This window comes from Giraffa tippelskirchi, chromosome 1 (assembly GCF_054371585.1).
Source record: "Giraffa tippelskirchi isolate mGirTip1 chromosome 1, T2T-mGirTip1v1.2.pri, whole genome shotgun sequence".
NCBI lineage: Eukaryota > Metazoa > Chordata > Mammalia > Artiodactyla > Giraffidae > Giraffa > Giraffa tippelskirchi.
This window is the reverse complement of record NC_137275.1, coordinates 102,677,105-102,698,572: the sequence shown is the minus strand read 5'-3', so window position 1 is coordinate 102,698,572 and position 21,468 is coordinate 102,677,105. Positions and strand designations below refer to the sequence as shown.

At 40.7% G+C, this 21,468-nt stretch overlaps 2 protein-coding genes across 49 annotated transcripts in view; both read right to left on the bottom strand.

The window, feature by feature from the left end:
* The window catches only part of LOC145505566 (liprin-alpha-1-like), a 488,322-nt gene that overhangs the window by 149,388 nt on the left and 317,466 nt on the right, over window positions 1-21,468 (bottom strand).
* Window positions 1-21,468, bottom strand: part of LOC145504994 (olfactory receptor 4A47-like) — a 114,244-nt gene that overhangs the window by 67,316 nt on the left and 25,460 nt on the right. For 41 of the 49 annotated variants that reach the window (XR_014052824.1, XR_014052826.1, XR_014052775.1 and 38 more), the window contains exon 4: window positions 8,194-8,319. The gene's annotated coding sequence lies outside the window, so the exon portion shown is untranslated. Of the gene's footprint in view, window positions 1-8,193; window positions 8,320-12,843; window positions 13,015-21,468 lie in introns of all 49 variants that reach the window. The other 8 variants (XR_014052838.1, XR_014052832.1, XR_014052828.1 and 5 more) reach the window with 1 other exon arrangement.

The following is a 21,468-nucleotide window of genomic DNA, read 5'->3' as shown; positions in this document are numbered from 1 at the left end:
AGATCTGGCATGGTAAAAAATAAATAGATAAATTTTAAAAGATGCTGCATTTTAAATAATGCATTCATAGTGTAAACACAGATGATTATTATTTCTTTTCATTATCATTCTACAGAGAGTTTTTCCTATGCAATTAGAAACATTTCATTCACATCACTTTCTATGACCACTTTAAATTCCATGAATTAACTTGGCCAGTCCATACCCTGGAGATCTAGGCTGTTACTGACTGTTTGCTACTATAAATACTGTTGTACAGACCATGACATCACACATGTCCTCAAAGAAGAGCAGGAGAGAATGAGTGGGTCAAAGTATGCTGTCAAGTGTGAGCATTTAAAGTGTGCAGATGCTAATCCACTTACAAATGGACTAAAGATCTGCCAGTTCACAGATGAGAGCTGGCCCTGAGTAGAGGACACTTCAACTTCCCTGGTGGCTCAGATGATAAAGCGTCTGTTTACAATGCGGGAGACCCAGGTTCGATCACTGGGTCGGGAAGATCCCACGGAGAAGGAAATGGCAATCCATTCCAGTACTATTGCCTAGAAAATCCCATGGATGGAGGAGCCTGGTAGGCTACAGTCCATGGGGTCACAAAGAGTTGGACACAACTGAGCGACTTCACTTTCTTTTATTTAAAGTCAGTGAGGGTCATTTAATGTTCTGGATAAAAACACATGAGGTTTGAGGCTGTTGCTCTAAGCCTCTAAATTTGAGAGTAGTTTCTTATACAGCAATACATACTGATACATATTTTGATCTGGGATTTTGGAAGTGGAGGACATAAGTGTTGCTGGACAAGCAAGGGGTAGACAATGAACAGAGGTGAAAAGCAACAGGTGTAAGAAGATAAAATCACAGATAGGAAGCAAGACTCCAGGGTGTGGAATTGACAGACAAGTGGGTGCTGGTGTCATCCAGGATTATGGCAGGACTTGGGGTGAAGAAGAAAGCCAAGAGCCCAGATAGTTCAAGGTCTTGATTCAACAAGGTGGGTGGAGGACAGTCAACTCCAATGACCAGCGCATGAAAGAGCAGGGCTTTTTATGAAGAAGCAATTGCATCGAGGCTGAACTGGGGACCCAGGACAGGCCACTGACTCCTTCCTCATCTCCCAGCCTCAGATGCACGTAGAATGGGCTGCGGTGGTAAATGGGAAGTGCGTGGGACTCCCTTTCACAACGTCCGCTCAGTTAGGCACGGCAAGGCCAGAAGCAGACTGAGAGGAGAGACCAGAAAGAGTCCAGCAGCTCTGTCACTTGAGTTCCAGGGGGAGAGCAGACCATGCAGGGCCACTCAGAAGAAGCAGTGGGGTCAGGCAGGGGGCAGAGGAGAGGGGAACAGCGGGTGGTGCCTGGTCTGTGGTTTCCATGCAAAGGAGCTGGTGAGGCAGGGTGAGCAACCTAGTACAGGCTCCAAATAAATCCCACCAGGGGGGTGATAAGGGCAGGTGCATGGTGGCCTGGAGCTCTATATGGGAGGTGGTTGGGGTGTGGGCTTGAGGCACTGGACAAGAAAGGGAAACTAGCAGCTCCTAGTAAGGGCCTCAGAACTGGCCAAATTAATGTGTTACAAACTGTACTACACTCCCCATGGCCACGGCTGCTGTGGCGGGCCACGCAGTCACTCCGGGGCCAGCCCCCCCGCCTGCACAGCCTTGTCACAACAGGAGGACACGCAGCCCCTGGGCTCTCGTGGCCAGGCGGGGCTGTGCCTCTGAGCCCACAGGCAACCTATTATGCTGTCTACTTCTTCAAGACCGGAAGAGAGAGCTGATTCATCTAATACACAGAAACAGAGAACTAGGCAACATAAGGATATGTGTTCCAATCAAAAGAACAAGACAAAAAAACCTCAGAAAAATAATTAAATGAAACAAATACAAGCAATCTAACTGACAAAGAGTTCAAAGTAATAGTCCTGAAAGTGCTTGCTGAATTCAGGGCAAGGATGATGAACAAACACAGTGAGAACTTCAACAAAGAGATAGAAAAAACCAAACAGTCGTGTTTCTGAACTGAAAAACACACCAGAGAGACTCAACAGCGGGTAGGAGGGAATCAACAAACTGGAAGACAAACCAGAGGAACTCACCCAGACAGAGCAGCGAAGTGAAAAACAAAGTTTTAAGAAAAAAACAAAGCTACCTTAAGGGGACCTAGGGACAACATCAAGCAGAATAACGTTTGCATTATAGGGGTCCCAAAAGAATAAGAGAAAGAGCAAGAGAGGAAAATTATTAGAAGAAATAGTGCCTGAAAACATCTCTAATCTGAGGAAGGAAACACATCTAGGTCCAGGAAACCCAGAGAGTTCTGAATAAGATTAACCCTAAGAGACCACCCCAAGGCACATGAACACTAAAGTGGTAAAAATTGAGGATGCAATTGTTGTTATTGTTTAGTCTCTCACTCATGTCCAACTCTTTGTGACCCCATGGACTGTAGCCCACCAGGCTCCTCTGTCCATGGGTTTTCCCGGGCAAGAATACTGGAGCAGGTTGCCATTTCCTTCTCCAGGGGATCTTCCCAACCCAGGGATCGAACCCTCGCCTCCTGCATTGGCAGGTGGATTCTTTACCACTGAGCCACGTGCGAAGCCCTTAAGGATAAAGAAAGCATCCTAAATGCAGCAAGAATAAAATGACTTGTTACATACAAGAGAACCCCCATGAGGCTACCAGCAGATTTTTCAGCAGAAAACTTACACAAAACTTTTTTAAAATGGAAAAAATAAACACAAAAAATCAAACAACACTGCTGAATAATCAACTGGTCATCAAGTAAACCAAAGGAGAAATTTAAAAATATATAGAAACAAATGCGAACAGAAATACAACTTATGGAAATCTATTGGGAGAAGTCTGTGACAGAAAGAACCAAAGGCCTGGGCTTCGTTTGGGGGAGGAAGCAGCTGCTTTGGGCTTCAGGGGACAGGTTGGGGAGATAGGACTAGGGGTGGGGGCAAAAGGAGAAGAAAGCCTACAGAGGAGACCAGATTTTGGGAGACCACCCTGGGGAGCAGCGAAGGGACAGTGCCTGTGGTTCCCAGGGGTGGACAGCACTCCAAGCCAGGCTGCCCACTGGAGAAGGGGAGCCTGACCTCTGGGAGGGCCCCACTTTCCTGTGGGCTGAGTGGCCCCTAGAGCTCCAGTTTGTGTGGAAGGAGGAAGGCAGAGAGAGCAGCAGGAGCAGGAAGCCAAGGGTCTCACCACCCCGCCCGCGGGTGGGGAAGGGAGGGAAATTGGCCGATGCCCGGAAGGGGAGGAGGAGGAACAGCCAAGGGGCTAGGGCTCCAGGAGCACTGGCTCCCTCGTGTGCTGGCTGCCCACACATGAGTTACTAACTGCCTTCCATGAGAATTTAACAAGAGGCACCAAGATCCTCACATTTTCAGCAGCTTTTTGGCCAATAATCCCACTTTCCATTTCAGAAAATCTAAGAATTTCATTCCAAACTGGAAGGAAATCTTTAAACACATAACTCTTGAGACCAACAGCATTTATGATATAAAACCTGAAAATTATCCTAATGCTCTGTAATAATGGAGCAATTATATAAACTATAGTAGGTCACTCGAACACTATTTAACAGTCATAAAAATTATTTTTTCACAGTGCTGTGAAAAAAATGGAAATACCTTTAAGGTAAAATAATGCACAGTATATATAGTATGACTGCAACCATATAAGAAACAACCACATGGACTTCCCTGGTGGTCCAGTGGATAAGACTCCATGCTCCCAACACAGGGGACCCAGGTTTGATCCCTAGGTCAGGGAACTGGACCCTACATGTTGCAATGACAACCCGGCTCAGTAAAATATTTTAAAAAGTGAAAAACAAAGAGAGAGAAAAACAGCCACAACAAAATCTATGCCCTAAAATAAAACAGTAGTAGAAATTAAGTCAAAATACTAATAGTTATCAGCATCAATTTGAGAGGTAGGCTAGGAGTACATATTATCTATTTTTCTTCAGTTTTCCAATTTTTCTCATAATTTTATAATAAACAGAAAAAATAAATGCATAAATGGGTTTTCTAATTCTAAGAACAGAACACAGTGTTAACCAAGTTTCGTGGTTGGTGACACAGAAACATGCTCTCATCAGAGGGAGGAAGGAAAGAGAGGAATGCTCTCACGCTTCAAACAAACAGATATATTGTGGAAATAAAGCAATGTGTTGAAAATGGGACCTGATTGATTCATCAACTAATTAGATCTGGCATTATTCCAAGATGAATCTATATATTTTTTTCATTTGGGATGTAATTGCTTTACAATGTTGTGTTAGTTTCTGCTGTACAGCATAGATCAGCTGTTGCTGTTGTTCAGTCTCCAAGTTGTGTCTGACTCTTGGTGACCCCATGGACTGCATATACCAAGTATACCAGGCCTCTCTGTCCCTCATAATTCCCCAGAGTTTGCCCAAACTCATATCCATTGAATCCATGATGCCATCCAACCATCTCAACCTCTGTCTCCTCCTTCTCTTCCTGCCCTCAATCTTCCCCAGCATCAGCGTCTTTTCCGATAGTCAGCTCTTCATATCTGATGCTTTAGCATCAGTCCGTCCAATGAGTATTCAGGGTTGATTTCCTTTAGGGTTGACTGGTTTGATCTCCTTGCTGTCCAAGGAACTCTCAGGAGTCTTCTCTAACACCACAGTTTGAAAGCATCAGTTCTTCAGCACTCTGACTTCTTTATGGTCCAACTCTCACATCTGTACATGACTACCGGAAAGACCATAGCTTTGACTATATGAACCTTTGTCAGCAAAGTGATGTCTCTGCTTTTTAATACACTGTCGAGGTTTGTCATAGCTTTCCTTCCAAGAAGCAAACATTTTCTAATTTCATGGCTTCAGTCACCATTCACAGTGATTTTAGAGCCCAAGAAGAGGAAATCTGTCACTGCTTCCACCTTTTCCCCTTCTATTTGCCATGAAGTGATGGGACCGGATGCCATGATCTTAGTTTTCTTGAACATTGAATTTTAAGCTGTCTTTTTCACTCTCCTCTTTCACCTTCATCAATAGGTTCTTTAGTTCCTCTTTGCTTTCTGCCATAAGGGTGGTGGCATCTGCATATCTGAGGTTACTGATATTTCTCCCAGCAATCTTGATTCCAGCTTGTGCTTCATCCAGCCTGGCATTCCATATGATGTGCTCTGCATATAAGTTAAATAAGCAGGATGACAATATACAGCGTTGATGTACTCCTTTCTGAATTTTGAACCAGTCAGTTGTTCCATATAAGGTTCTAACTGTTGCTTCTTGATCTGCATACAGGTTTTTCAGGAGACAGGCAAATTTGTCTGGTATTCCCATCACTTTAAGAGTTTCCCACAGTTGGTTATGACCCACACAGTCAAAGGCTTTAGTGTAGTCAATGAAACAGAAGTGTATGTTTTCCTGGAATTCCCTTGCATTCTCTATGATCCAGCAAATGTTGGCAATTTGATCTCTGGTTCCTCTGTCTTTTCTAAACCCAGTTTGTAAATCTGGAAGTTCTCAATTCAAGTACTCCTGAAGCCTAGCTTGAAGGATTTGGGGCATTACCTTGCTAGCATGTGAAATTAGTGCAATTGTGCAATAGTTTGAACATTCTTTAGTAACTGCCTTTCTTGGGAACTGGAATGAATATTGACCTTTTCCAGTCCTATGGCCACCGCTGACCTCTCCAAACTTGCTGACATATTGCATGCAACACTTTAATAGCATCATCTTTTAGGATTTTTAAACAGCTCAACTCAAATTCCATCACTTCCACTAGCTTTATTAGCAGCAGCACTTCCTTAAGCCCCTTAATATCACACTCCAGAATGTCTGGCTCTGGGTGAGTGACCACACCTTCTTGGTTATCCGGGTCACTAAGATCTTTTTTGTACAGTTCTTTTGTATATTCTTGCCATCTCTTCTTGATCTCTTCTGCTTCTATTACATCTTTATCATTTCTGTCCTTTATTGTGTCTGTCTTTGTATGAAATGTTCCTTTGATATCTCCAATTTTTTTGAAGAGATCCCTAGTCTTTCCCCTTTTGTTGCTTTCCTCTATGTCTGTGCACTGTTCGTTGAAGAAGGCCTTCTTGTCTCTCCTTGCTAGTCTCTGGAACTCTGCATTTAGTTTGGTGTACCTTTCCCTTTCTCCCTTGCTTTTGGCTTCTCTTCTTTTCTAAGCTATTTGTAAGGCCTCTTCAGACAACCACTTTGACTTCTTACATTTCTTTTTCTTTCAGATGCTTTTGGTCAGTACCTCCTGTACAATATTATGAACCTCTGTCCATAGTTCTTCAGGCACTGTTTACCAGATCTAATCCCTTGAATCTATTTGTCACCTCCATTTTATAATCATAAGGGATTTGATTTAGGTTGTACCTGAATGGCCTAATGGTTTTCTCCACTTGCTTTAGTTTAAGCTTGAATTTTGCTATGAGGAGGTGATGATCTGAAGCACAGTCAGCTCCAGGTCTTGTTTGTGCTAACTGTATAGAGTTTCTCCATCTTTGGCTGCGAAGAATATAACCAATCTGATTTTGCTATTGACCATCTGGTGATGTCCATGTGTACAGTCATCTCTGGTGTTGGTGTAAAAGGGTGTTTGCCATGACCAGTGCGTTCTCTTGTCAGAATTCTGTCAGCCTTTGCCCTGCTTCATTTTGGACTTTAAGGCCAAACTTGACTGTTACTCCAGGTATCTCTTGACTCCCTATTTTTGCATTCCAATCCCCTAAGATGAATAGGACATCTTTTTTTGGTGTTAGTTTTAGGAGGTCTTGTAGGTCTCCATAGAACTACTCAACTTCAGCTTCTTCAGCATCAGTGGTTAGGGCATAGGCTTAGATTACTGTTATGTTGAATGGTTTGCCTTGGAAACAAAGAGAGATCATTCTGTCATTTTTGAGGTTGCACCCAAGTACTGCATTTTGGACTCTTGTGTTGATTATGAGGGCTACTCCATTTCTTCTAAGGGATTCTTGTCCATAGTGGTAGGTATAATGGTCATCTGAATTAAATTCCCTCATTCATGTCCATTTTAGTTCACTGATTCCTAAGATGTCAATGTTCACTCTTGCCATCTCCTACTTGACCACATCCAATTTACCTTGATTCATGGACCTAACATTCCAGGTACCTATGTAATACTGTTCTTTACAGCATCAGATTTTACTTTCATCACCAGACACATTCACAACAGCTATATGCATATCCCCTCCCTCTTGAGTCTCCCTCCCACCCATGTAGCCTCCCTCCTACTATCTTACCTTTCTAGGTTATCACAGAGCACTGATCTGAGCTCCCTGCACTCTATGGCAGTTTCCCACAACATGAATCTATTTTAAAGGTGATCATGCTCTTTATCTCTCATCTTGAAACAAAAGATAAGCTAGTGTGAACTACAGTTACCATTTTTAAGAACACACAGACACACCCAATCCTAGAAGAACAGGCTCTCCAAGCCAGGGCAGCAGAGCAGCGAAGCCGCACAGAGAGAACCACGGCCACACAAACCTCCCCCTGCGAGGCTAGGCCTTCCCACTACCTGCTCGAAGCACAGAAGGTGCTCAAGAGCAGCAGGTGACCGTCACAGCATATAGGAAGGACAGATGGAGAAAGTGACGACCATGTTCACCTGGGGAGCAGTCATGATTTTTTATCTGGGACAGATGTATATTTCACTGAAGGTGTTGTATATGACTTTCTCTATTTTTTAGAGTAAGATGATGATTCAGATGGCATAGCAAAGCTTCATGCAACCCACAGGAGAAAGGAAGATGTTAGCATGAGCCCCTGACTTTGGATGTTTAACATGGAAAGAGACTATGGAAGAGGTACTGAAAGGCTCGGTTTTGAAATACAAGTTTGATGGACTTTGATCAATAAGAAACTGTTCTGAGGAGTTCAGTGCCTCAGACCAGACTAAAGGCTGCCTTCTGTGACCTTACCAACCAGAGACAAACTGCCCGCATCTCAGCATACCATGCTCTTAATGGGACCTGCATTGATCAGATGGCAGATGAGACTTAATGTTCATTCCTGGGAACCACATTAGCATAGACTCTGGCAGATTAGAAACTTGTAGCAGTTAATGCAAGAGCAATCTAGTTTTTAGTGCATGTTTTCCTAATTAAGGAGGTCAGTAAAATTATCATTCGTCACCTAAAAAGTCAAAATGAGAAATTAATTGTACCTTCAACCTGGTTTCCTCAAACCAAGCTTTACACCACTGTCGATTGTGATGAACTGCTAGGCAAGAGAACCCCTTTCTTCCTTTTTCTGATCGTCAAATGGAAAAAGGTGATTTGCTTGAGAAACTCTGGAAAATAAAGTAAAACATGAAGGGATAGTCATCATTCCACTACTGGAGTTCTGTGTAGTCAGATGTAAACAATTTTTTCTATATGTTTTCTTTCAGTTAAGAATATTGCTGAGTAAAAAAGAATCTTTCTGAATTATTTGACATTCGAAAAGTGTTCTTTTCTGACAGGCTTCTCTGCTTCCCACGGATGAGAAGCTTGGGGCTCCGGGTGTGATGTCTGTCTGACTTGGTGTTAGCCTCTGAGAACGTGCTGTCCCTTCTCGGGGAAGGACAGGATGCAGCCTCCGGGCGGGAGACAGTCACTCATCAGCAGGTGTGGCTGGCGTCGCTGCAGCGCCCCCCCCCCCCCGGGGGTCTCCACTCTGGAAACACTCTTGGCTCTGACCACCGTGTCCTTCCTTTGGAACTTACCCCCGCCCTCTTGCTAATTTATATGTACTAAATATCAAAACAGGGAGAGAGGCTTCCCAGGTGGCTCAGTGATAAATAATCCACCTGCCAATGCAAGAGACACAGGTTCAATCCCTGACTTGGGAAAATTCTACAGGTATTAAGGCAACTAAGCCTGTGTGCCACAGCTACTGAATCTGTGCTGTAGAGCCTGGGAGCCCGTGTGTCCTACGGCCCAGGCTCCACAGCAAGAGAAGCCACCACAATGAGAAGCCCACACACCACAACTAGAGAGCAGCCTCTGCTCGCCACAATGAGAGGAAAACACCGCAGCAATGAAGACCCAGCACAGCCAAAGAGAAAATAAATAAAAACTGGGGAAATCAGAGTGCTTATGAGAAAATATTGTTATTTAACTAATTTGTTTTTAGAAAACAATGCAGAGAGAGTATTATCTGAAGCTCCACTTAGAACTTACTTTTCTAATTTTTGTAATCACCAGAGAAAGTGAGTAAGAAGGGGAAAAGAAATGACTCTGGGGAGGCGGCTTCTCAGGGTAAGTGTTATGATGCTCTCCATTCACGTGATGGAGACCAAGACTTTGTTATGGTAACTAACGCTACCTGGATTCTACCAGGAGGACTGGCATCAAAGCTTGCAATATGCGCATGGATACGTGCTAAGCTGCTTCAGTCTTATCTGACTCTTTGCAATCCCATGGACTGTAGTCCACCAGGCTCCTCTGTTGATGGGATTTCCAGACACGAACACTTGAGCGGGGTGCCATTTCCTTCTCCAGGGGATCCTCCCAACCCAAGGATCAAACCTGCATCTCTTTCCTCTCCTGCATTGGCAGGCAGATTCTTTACCACTAGCACCTCCTTGGAAACACCAAAGCTTGTGATGGTTCCACTTTACTAAACTGCCTTTTATAAAAGAACATTTCTGTTCTTTTATACATGTTACGCACGCTGGAGAAATTCTGAATTTTAAAAATACTTTTTGGCTTAGAGGACCCTTTAAGAATCTGTTCATGAACATGAATTTTCTAATAAAAAATGCCTCCCTCCTTGAATGTGACCCTAGGCACGTGCACACACTCACACTCAGAGGAAACCTTGTATGTAGTCTCAGTCTGGATACTGGTATATTCCAGGCTAAAAAAAATCCAGTTCATAAAAAGTGACTGCACAGGTTTCAAAGAACTACTGCTCTAGGGAAGGAGTCGTCAATATTTAAAACCCATCAATGTGTTTTCTCGAGACGTTTCCTTGTTCTTGGTGACACGATATGCAGTCTGGGGACAGAGAAGGAACACACAGTGTATCCAGTTGACAGCACACCCCTTGGGACGCAGTGTTCCTGGTCTCTGAAGGTACTAGGACTCCAGACACATATCCGATTGCCTACCGACATTTCCACTTGGATGTGTAGTGAATGGACATCTCAAATTTAAGATGCCTGCAACCAATGCCTCAAACTTGGGGCTTCCCCACTTTCCCCAGTCCCAGTAAAGATGGCAACATCTTGCTAACCACGTGAGGTAGCAGGTGAGGACACAGACACGTACAAAACCTGGGCCCCGGGGACAGGGGGAGAGAAGAACACTGAGCTCTCTGCTTCTTCCTTCTTGATTCTCTCCTTTGTTTACATTCAAGTGAACTGTGATTTCATTGCTTTGTTGATTGAAAAATAAGTATTTATTCATCAAATCAGCTAATGGTTCTTGAATGTCTAGCATGTGCTAACAAACTGCTTTCAGTACACAGGATGGGGATATTATGAAGAAATAGCAAATAACAGATCACATTGATCAAGGGCTTATGGTATGTTTGCAGTGTCTAGCTACACTACAGCTATGGCCACGTTTAGTTTTTACTAGAACCCTATGAGGAAGCACACTGCTACTATCCTGATTTTACACATACGAGAAATAACTCTTCAAATGTGTTGGCTGGAGTGGTACAGTGACAAAGGGAAACCCTAGATGTGCAGCTAGTCCCATTTCTAGAGCTCGGATTCCGAATTATTATGCAATAGGCTTTTTGAACAAGGAGACAGAGCACCACAATATTTTTAATTAGTGTATAATACAGTAGGTCATAGCTGTGTAGTTTTCTCTAAAATTATGGCTTTAGTTTTCCAACTATGAAAAAATAAGATATATAAATTCTGTATGTGTTACAATGTACACTAAGTAAAATCACTTGTATGTGTCTTTGGGGCAATTTTGTTTAAGCTCTAATTTGCTTAAACTCTTTGCCAAATTAATTTTTATTAAAAAATACAATGGGTTGTTTGGATTATGAAGTTTTCAAAAGTACAGAAAATAGTATGACCTCCATCTTTATACCACCCTCAATAATCAACATATAACACAACTGTAATGCTCATTCATAGACTGAGTACAAATGGTGATGAATAAAATAACTACTATTAGGGAAGTGGCTATAGTCAATGGAGTAGGAAACAATTTTGCAGAAAATAAAATCCTCAATTAAAAAAAAAAAGGTTATTATTAAGGAGAGACCGAACAGAGTACTTATGCTGCATTTTTAACATTCTGAGTCTGGCATCTGTCAGACAAAATAAAGATTTACTGATGGCTGTACCTTCTCTCACTATGAAAATATAATTTAAAGTTCTTTTAAAAACCTGAGAAATTTTTAATGACAGAGACAACACAAAATCAAACAGTAAACCAAAACGCAGTACTTTATGAATGTTTCATTGTCATGAAGGATGTCTTTCAAAACAGCAAATTTTCACTGATTTTTGTTACCATTTGTACATTTAGAAGCTGGTTTTCAAACTCAGAGACAAACAGCATGGGGCTGGGAATGTAAATTGGTGCAGCTACTAGGGAAAATAGAACATGAAAGTGAAGTTGCTCGCTCAGTCATGTCTGACTCTGCAACCCCATGGAGTGTAGCCCGCCAGGCTCTTCTGTCCATGGCATTCTCCAGGCAAGAATACTGCAGTGGGTTGCCATTCCCTTCTCCAGAGATCTTCCCAACACAGAGATAGAACCCAGGTCTCCTGAATTGTAGGTGGATTGTTTACCATATGAGCCACCAGGGAATCCAGCAAAACAGGATGACGTTCCTCAAAAAACTAAAAATAGAGCTACCATATAATCCAGCAATCCCACTCCTGGGCTTATACCCAGACAAAACTAAATGGCAAAAAAAATATATGCACCCTAATGTTCACTGCAGCACTATGTGCAATATCCAATACATGGAAACAATCTAAATGTCGGATCAACAGAAGAATGAATAAAGAAGTTGTGGTACATATATACAATGGAATACTACTCAGCCTTAAAAAGAATGAAATAATGCCATTTGCAGTAACATGGATGGACCTAGAGATAATCACACTAAGTGTAGTAAGTCAGACAGAAAAAGACAAATATCATATGTTATCACTTATATATGGAATCTAAAAAAAACTGAAAAAAAAAATAAACTTCTTTAAAAAAATAGAAACAGACTCACAGGCTTAGAGAACAAACTGATGGTTACCGAGGAGAAGAGTGGGGGAGGTATAGTTCAGGAGTTTGGGATCCACATGTACACACTGCTATATTTAAAATGGATAACCAATAAGGACCTGCTGTACAGAACAGGGAAGTCTGCTCAATATTACATAACAACCTAAATAGGAAAAGAATTTGAAAAAGAATGATTCACGTATATGCATAAATGAATCACTTTGCTGTATACCTGAAACTAACACAACGTTGTTAATCAACTCTACTCCAATATAAAATAAAAATTAAAAGAAAGAAATCCACTGTCAATCTTTCATTAGATATTTAATGTGAGAAAATTATTTCCATACTCTAAATATGCTTTGACAGGTGATGTGATAATACCACAAACTGCTGCTGCTGCTACTGCTAAGTCGCTTCAGTCGTGTCCGACTCTGTGCGACCCCATAGACGGCAGCCCACCAGGCTCCACCGTCCCTAGGATTCTCCAGGCAAGAATACTGGAGTGGGTAATACCACAAACAGATAGGGATAAATAAATATCCTGTATCTCATAGGATTATTCTGAGAATTAAAAGAGATTATTTAGAAAAGGAACTAGCAAAAACAATTGTTACTATTACTAAATTGATTACCTCTTCTGAGACTATCTCTGATGCTGCTGCTGCTGCTAAGTCACTTCAGTCATGTCCGACTCTGTGCGACCCCATGGACTGCAGCCTACCAGGCTCCTCTGTCCATGGGATTGTTCAGGCAAGAGTACTGGAGTGGGTTGCCATTGCCTTCTCCCACTATCTCTGATAAATCTTATAAAAAAAAGATGGAAAGAATGTTGCATTAAGTCATTTTGATAAATAAAATAAAAAGTCAGGACAAAACAAGAGAATTGTTTTGTAAATTGTTCCTGTAAATTACCTCTTAAAATTTTTTTTGTTTCTTTCTGTGCTTTGCATAACATATGCGTAACTTCTGAGGTTATCAGATTCTTGCCCTGGTAGAAACATAATATTGATCCCCATCCTCTGGGTGAGTATGATTAAGAAGTTATAAAGGAGTGTTTGAGGTCATCAGGATTCCTTTGAAACTATCAGGAAACATGGGGGCAATGCTTTTCCAAGAATAATTTCTACTCTCATGAGAGGCATCCAGAAAACCCTGTTTGAACACCAGCGTTAGCACCGTATCGAAGACAGAGAATTAAGACAGATAACTCAATGAAAGAAGTTTAAGAAATCAAAACATAAACATTCAGTTTCTTGCAGTGAGGGGAAAAATGTACATTACTTTGAAATCTTCACTTCATGGCAGTTAATACTATTAGTTAGAGATCAACGAGTCATAGGATCGGAATCAGTGTGGTCCAATGTTTCGCTCTGAATTATAGTCAAGGACCATAGGTTAAGTAGAGGTCTGAATCCTCAACTGTCATTTCACAAATGTATGCCATAGGTCAAAATTAGGATTTAAATAAATCTGTCTTATATAATTAAGCAGGTGTACACTACTTAGAGTATCTATTAATTTCACTTCTCAACTTCCAATTCTTTTACTCTCTAAGTTCAAACAGGGGTCAAAGTAGCAAGTGGATGGATCTGTTATATCTGTTTTCGGAAGCTGATGTGCGTCACTCTCAGCAGATTAAACCTAGTAGTTGAGGTAATGTATTTCCTCCTTAAACAACACAAGTCTTTAATGAGCAGATAAAAAATTCCATTTTTCAGTGAAGTAGTCTAGGTTGCTTAAAAGTAAAGCAATAATTGCTTATAAAGAGTAGGGTAGGAGAAATTCTTTATCAGATTGAGATTTGCTAAAATTGGAGTCCATTCAATTTGTAATTTTTAAAAGCCAGAAAATTACCTTGTTGGGGATATTTAATATAAAGGAAACAATGAGAGCGTAGTGCCTCTGTTGAATGTGCCATTTTACTGGGCTGTAAATAAAATCCCTGGTGAGTTTTGAAGTCTAAAGGGCTTTCTAGAATTTAAGGCCGGCATCTAGACAGGAAAAAGGCTGTTGATGAAACTTCTTCTCCTTCCTCATGTTTCTGGATGTCCTTAAAATAGACTTCCATCATCACAAATAAATAGGGGCTTCCCTGATAACTCAGTTGGTAAAGAATCCGCCTGCAATGCAGGAGACCCCAGTTCGATTCCTGGGTCGGGAAGATCCGCTGGAGAAGGGATAGGCTACCCACTCCAGTATTCTTGGGCTTCCCTGGTGGCTCTACCGGTAAAGAGTCTGCCTGCAATGCAGGAGACCTGAGTTCAATCCCTGGCTTGGGAAGACTCCCCTAGAGAAGGGAAAGGCTACCCGCTGCAGTCCATGGGGTCACAAAGAGTCAGATACCACTGAGAGACTTTCACTTCACTGCATCGCAAATGAGTTTTACCTATCATCCATTTTGACCTAATGACATTTTCAGAACACTATATTCAAAAACTATGGAAGATGTATTTTTTCCAAGAACACATGGCACATTCATACAAATAGGCCATTTTGGGGGGTCATAAAACAAGCCCCAACATTTTTAAATAACTGAAATTATACAGGAATAATTTATCTGACTACAATGGAATTACATTAGATACCAACAGTGATAACATATCTAGAAAAAAACAAGTATTTATAAATTAAAATAGCACACTTCTAGCTAATCCCTTGTCAAAGAAGAATGATGAGGTATTTTACAAAATACGTCTAATTAAATGGGGAAGAAAAAACCAGTAGATGCAAATTCGTGATGTGCTGCTAAAGCAATGATTAAAAATAAATTTTAAATGTTCAAAATGATAAAGAAGAAAGGTCTTGACTTGCGGTTCCAATTTAATAAGGGAGGGGAAAAAACATAAAGAAATTCCAAGAGAAGAAATAACAAATGTAAGTAGAAATTAACGAATTTATTTTAGAAAACAGACAAACATTTGAGAAAGTAACAAAACCAGGGCTTCCCTGATGGCTTAGTGGTAAAGAATCCGCCTGCCAATGCAGAAGACAGGGGTTCAATCCCTGGGTCGGGAAGATCCCACATGCCAGGGAGCCACAATTACTGAGCCCACATGCTGCAACTACGGAAGCTCATGAGCCCTAGAGCCTGTGCTCTGCAACAAGAGAAGCCGCTGCAATGAGAGGCCTGAGCACCGCAGCTAGAGTGGCCCCCACTCCCCAGAAAAACCTGCTCAACAGTGAAGACCCAGCACAACGACAACAAAAAAAGCTAAAGCTGGGTCCTTGAAAACATCAAGAAAACTAATAAACCACTAGATAAATTAATCAATAAGATGGGACAGAAGTCATAAATTAGCAATATAAAGAATTTATAGAATATTTAATATTATATAAAGAATATACATTTACTAGGTCAGTAAAATACTGATACCGAAATAGCCTGACAGACATTATAAAAGAAAGAAAATTACACATCAGTATCCTTCATGAATGAATATAGGCACACACAAAATATTAGGTAATCAAATCCACTTATATATCTTTTAAAAAATATGGCCAAGTAGAATTTTCCCAGGAAAAAAAGGTTGAATTAATACTCCAAAATCAGTCAATGTAAAACACTTAATTAAAAAAATAAGAGGAAAAGCATATAACAATGCACATAGAAAAAGCACTTGAAAAAACTTAACACCTATTTATGATAAAAAAACCCTCAGGAAACTAGTAATAAAGGGGATTTACTCAATCTTGATAAAGGTATCTACAAAATAACTACAGATAACACAATATCAAATGGTGAAATAACACTTTCCCTTTAAGATCAAGAAGAGAGTGAAGATGCTTATTCACTCTACTTCAACCCTTACAGAAGGAATCAGCCAATTTAATAATACAAGGGAAAACACATAAAATTGAAGAAGAAATAAGATCATATTTATTCACTAAAGACATGTAGAAAAGCTTAAGAAATGTACAAATGAATGACTAAAATTAATGAGTTAGTTTAGCAAGATTGTAGGATAATAGGTCAATATGCAAAAATCGATTATATTTCTATACACTAGCAGCAAAAGATGAAGAAATTAAAAGTTCAGTGGATAATTTTTTAAAATGAAATATCTATAAATATATTTAATAAAAGATGCGCAAGACCTCCACACTTAAAACTACAAACAACTGGTGACAGAAACTAGAGAGGATCTAAATAAACGGAGATACATACCATGTTCATTCACTAAAAGACTCTGCAGCTATAATGAGTATAATTCCATCAAGCTTTTTTAAAAAAACAGAAATTCAGAAGCTGACTGTAAAATTTATGTGGAGGTGCATAGCACCTAGAATAGTCAAAGCCGAACAAAGAACAAACAATCTTCCCTGGGCATGGCAACCCTCTCCAATATTCTTGTCTGGGAAATCCCATAGACAGAGGAGCTGGCAGGCTACAGTCCATGGGGTCACAAAGAGTCGGACACAACTGATCAACTAAGTACGGCACAGAACAAAGTTGATTTCAAGACTTACTATAAAGTTATACTGATTAGGACATTGTGATACTGGCAACAAAGTTAAGTCCATTTTTGAAACAGAGTAGACAGCCCAGAAGTAAACTGACATATACAGTCATTTGATTTTTTACCAAAACAACAACAACAAAGTAATCCACTGAAGGAAAAAGAAATCTTCTCAACAGTTGATACTGGAATAACTGGACCTCAAACTCTAACTCAAACCACACACACACAAAACTTAATTCAAAATATATCATAGACTCAAGTTCAAAAGTTGAAACTATATACTCCTAGAACTAAATATAGGAGACTATATGATTAAGAGGCTTTTTTTTTTTAAGTGGTACAGGAACAACAACTATTAAAGTATGATGAATTAGATTTCATCAGAAAAAGCTGTCTGGTCATCTGAAGAGAGCGTTAAGAAAATTAAGTGCCAAGCCACAGACTGGGAGAACATATTGCCATAACATAAAGGATTGCTTGTTTTATTGCATTTTACTTTATTGTGTTTCATAGATATTGCACATTTTACAAAATTGAATGTTTTGGCAACCTTACATTGAGCAATTATATCAGTACCATTTTTTCCAGCAAAATTTGCTCATTCTATATCTCTGTGTCACATTTTGGTAATTCTCACAATATTTCAAACTTTCATTATTATTCAATTTATTATGGTGATCTATAAACAAAGATCTTTGATGTTGTAATTGTTTAGTGGAACCATGTTTAGTAAACCGTTGTTTACTGCACCCATAAAAGACTGTGGCCTTAATAAACATGTCAGTACTGATTTCTCCACCTGATGGAAAAGTACAAGACTAAGGCTGTTTTCATGTCTGCTAACACAATACCCATTCTTCAGCCCATGGATCAAGGAGTCATTTCTACTTTCACATCTTTTTTTTTTTTTTTTTAAGAAATACATTCTGTAGGGCTACAGCTGCCACAGATAGTGATTCTTCTGATGGACCTGGGAAAAGTAGTCTGTAAGCTTTCTGGAAAGGCTTCACTGTTCTAGATGCCATTAAGAACACTTGTGACTCAGAGGAAGTGGTCCCGATATCAACATTAACAGGAGTTAATGGAGAAGGTGATTCCAACCCTCATGGGTCACTTTGACAGGTTCAGCCCTTCAGTGGAAGAAGTAACAGCAGACGTGGTGGAAATAGCAAGAGGGGGGGACACATGTGCACCCGTGGCTGATTCATGTTGATCTATGGCGGAAAACCACAAAAATATTCTAAAGTAATTAGCCTCCAATTAAAATAAATACATTAATTTTTTAAAATAAAGAAAAATAACCCCCCCCCCAAAAAAAATGTAAAAAAAAATGAAAGAAACAGCAAGAGAACTAAAATGAGAAGTGGAGCTGAGGATGTGATTATTTGCTGCAATATGATCATAAAACTCTAACAGAGGAGTTGCTTCTTATGGATAAGCAAAGAGAATGGCTTCTTGAGATGGAATCTATTCCTGGTGGAGATGCTGTGAAGACTGTTGAAAAGGAAGCAAAGGATTTAGAACATGTCTTAAACTTAGGTGATAAAGCAGAGGCAGGGTTTTAGAGGACAGACTCCAACTTTGAAAGAAGTTCTCCTGTGAGTTAGATCACATGGCTTCTCAAGCTACAGAGAAATTGTTCATGAAAGGAAGAGTCAATTCAATGCTACAAACTTCAGTGTTGTCTTATTTCAAGAAATTTCCACAGCCACCCCACCCTTCAGTAACTACCACCCTGATCAGTCAGCAGCCACCGAGGCCACACTCCTCCACCAGCAAAAAGATTATGACTCACTGAAGGCCCAGATGGTGGTTAGCATTTTAATCAACAAAGTATTTATAATTAAGGTATGAACAATGTTTACTTAACTTATACGCAGAGCACGTCATGCAACATGCCAGGCTGGATGAAGCACAGGCTGGAATCAAGATTGCTAGGAGAAATACCAATAACCTCAGATATGCAAATGACACAATCCTTATGGCAGAAAGCAAAGAGGAACTAAAGAGCCTCTTGATGAAAGTGAAAGAGGAGAGTGAAAAAGTTGGCTTAAAACTCAACATTCAGAAAACTAAGATCATGGCATCCAGTCCCATCACTTCATGGCAAATAGATAGGGAAACAATGGAAACAGTGACAGACTTTCTTTTCTTGGGCTCCAAAATCACTGCACATTGTGACTGCAGCCATGAAATTAAAGGACGCTTGCTCCTTGGAAGAAAAGCTATTATACAAACCTAGACAGCATGTTAAAAAACAGAGACATTACTTTGCCAACAAAGGTCCATCTAGTCAAAGCTATGGTTTTTCCAATAGTCATGTACGGATGTGAGAGTTGGACCATAAAGAAGGCTGAGCACCGAAGAATTGATGCTTTTGAACTGTGGTGTTGGAGAAGACTTTTGAGAGTCCCTTGGACTGCAAGGAGATCCAACCAGTCCATCCTAAATGAAATCAATCCTGAATATTCACTGGAAGGACTGATGCTGAAGCTGAAGCTCCAATACTTTGGCCACCTGATGCTAAGAGCTGACTCATTAGAAAAAACTCTGATGCTGGGAAAGACTGCAGGCAGAAGGAGAAGGGGACAACAGAGGATGAGATGGTTGGATGGCATCGCCAACTCAATGGACATGAGTTTGAGAAAGCTCTGGGTGATGGTGAAAGAGAAGGAAGCCTGGCCTGCTGCAGTCCATGGGGTGAAGTGAAGTGAAGTGAAAGTCGCTTAGTCGTGTCCGACTCTATACAGTCCATGGAATTCTCCAGGTCAGAATACTAGAGTGGGTAGCCTTTCCCTTCTCCAGGGGATCTTCCCAACCCAGGGATCAAACCCAGGTCTCCCGCATTGCAGGCGGATTCTTCACCAGCTGAGCCACAAGGGAAGCCTGCGGTCCATCAGGTAGCAAAGAGTTGAACATAACTGAGCAACTGAACAACAGCAATGAGCATTGCTTTCCTAGGCATAATGCTATTCTATTACACACTTAACAGACTGTAGTATAGTATAGCGCAAGCATAACTTCTGTGCACTGAGAAACCAAGACATTCTTGTACTTATTCATTATGATATTCACTTTATTGCAGTGATCTGGAAATGAACCCACAGTATCTTTCAGGTTTGCCTGTGACTAGGAATTGTAGCCAGAATATATTAAGAACTTCTACAACTCAATAATAAAAATATAAAGAATCCAATTGAAAATAGTTAAAAGATTTGAGCAGACACTTCACAACATATATGGATGGACAACCAGCACTTGGAAAAAAGCATGTAGGTAAATTCTGATGATAAAATTAAAACCACAATGACATAACACCACACTACACATCCACTAGAATGACTAGACTGAAAATACAAGCATTTACAAGTATGAAGAACACCAGAACTCTCACTCACTGTTGGATGGAGTGCAGAGTGGTACAGCCTCTGGGAAAAGATTTGACAGTGCTTTTTTTTTTTAATAAAACTAAATATACATCCACTTTGTGACATGGTAATTATAAACACAGATACATGAACAAGGAAAATGAAAATACATGCCTCAATTCTTGAATGCAATTAGGCACAGTAGCTCTACTGGTACCAGGGAAAGTAGAGAAAGAGCTCAAGTGTCCTTCAACAGCAGAATGGATGAGAAACTGTGGTACACGTGTATTGTACACTACCACTCGGCACTGATTAAAGGAACACAGTGCCGATGCACGTGACAAAATGAACGAGACTCAGAGACATTACACTGGGTGAAGGAAGCTTTACACAATGAGCTCATGCTGTAAAGATCCACCTATTAAAAGTTCTAAAAGAACAGGCAAAACTAACAGATCTAAATGGTGGTTGTTTCTGGGGACGAGTGAGGAGAGACTGAGCAGGGGATTAAAAGAAAATGTTGGGACTTCCCTGGTGGTCCAGTGTTTAAGACTTCATGCTTCCAATGCAAGAGGCATGGGTTCAGTCCCTAGTCAAGGAACAAAGCTGCTGCATGCTGCCTGACAAAAAAGAAGAGAATCAACAGTCTATTGGTATTGCTGGAAATTTAAAAAAGAAAAAACAGAGAACATGCTGCTGTGATGGTCATGTTTCTCTGCTTGGTAAGAGTTTGGGCTATGCAAGTGTGCATCTGTCAAAACTCATCAAAATAGTATAGCTAAGATTTGAGCATCTCATTTCATGTAAATCTTACCTCAAAAAATAAATCTCCTAGAAATACTGAACTCTAGTTAAAGACCTACATGGTGAAATGTTTAAAAGTATGATACAAGAAGGCAGAGTAGAAGGACGGGCACTCCTCTTCTCCTGCAAGAACTCCAAAATTACAACTCGCTGTTGAACAACCATCAATAGGAGAGTGTTGGAGCCCACCAAAAAAAGATACCTCACATCCAAGGGCTAAGGAGAAGCCCCAGCAAGATGGTAGCAGGGGCGAAATAGTGTTTAGAATCAAACCCCATACCCGCCAGAGATGCTGGGACAGCTCTAACAAAACCTTGTGTTCACCAGGACGCAGAGACCCCACAGAGAGAGCGCCAGACCTGCCTTTTAGTGTTTGAGTGTCTCCTCTGGAATTAAGGGAAAGCAATGGCCTGCCACTGGGGTAGGGGCTCTGGGTGTAGCAACCTGGGTCACACAGCCTGTAGCATAAGCCTTCTTGGAGGAGGTTGCCATTAACCCCACCACAGAGCTGCGGAGTAGACGACCCACAAACTGCAGAACAATTATACCAAAGAAATTCTTGCACTGTTAAGAAAGTTCTAGGACCCACAACAGATTTCCCAACCTCGGGGTCTGGCAAAGGGAC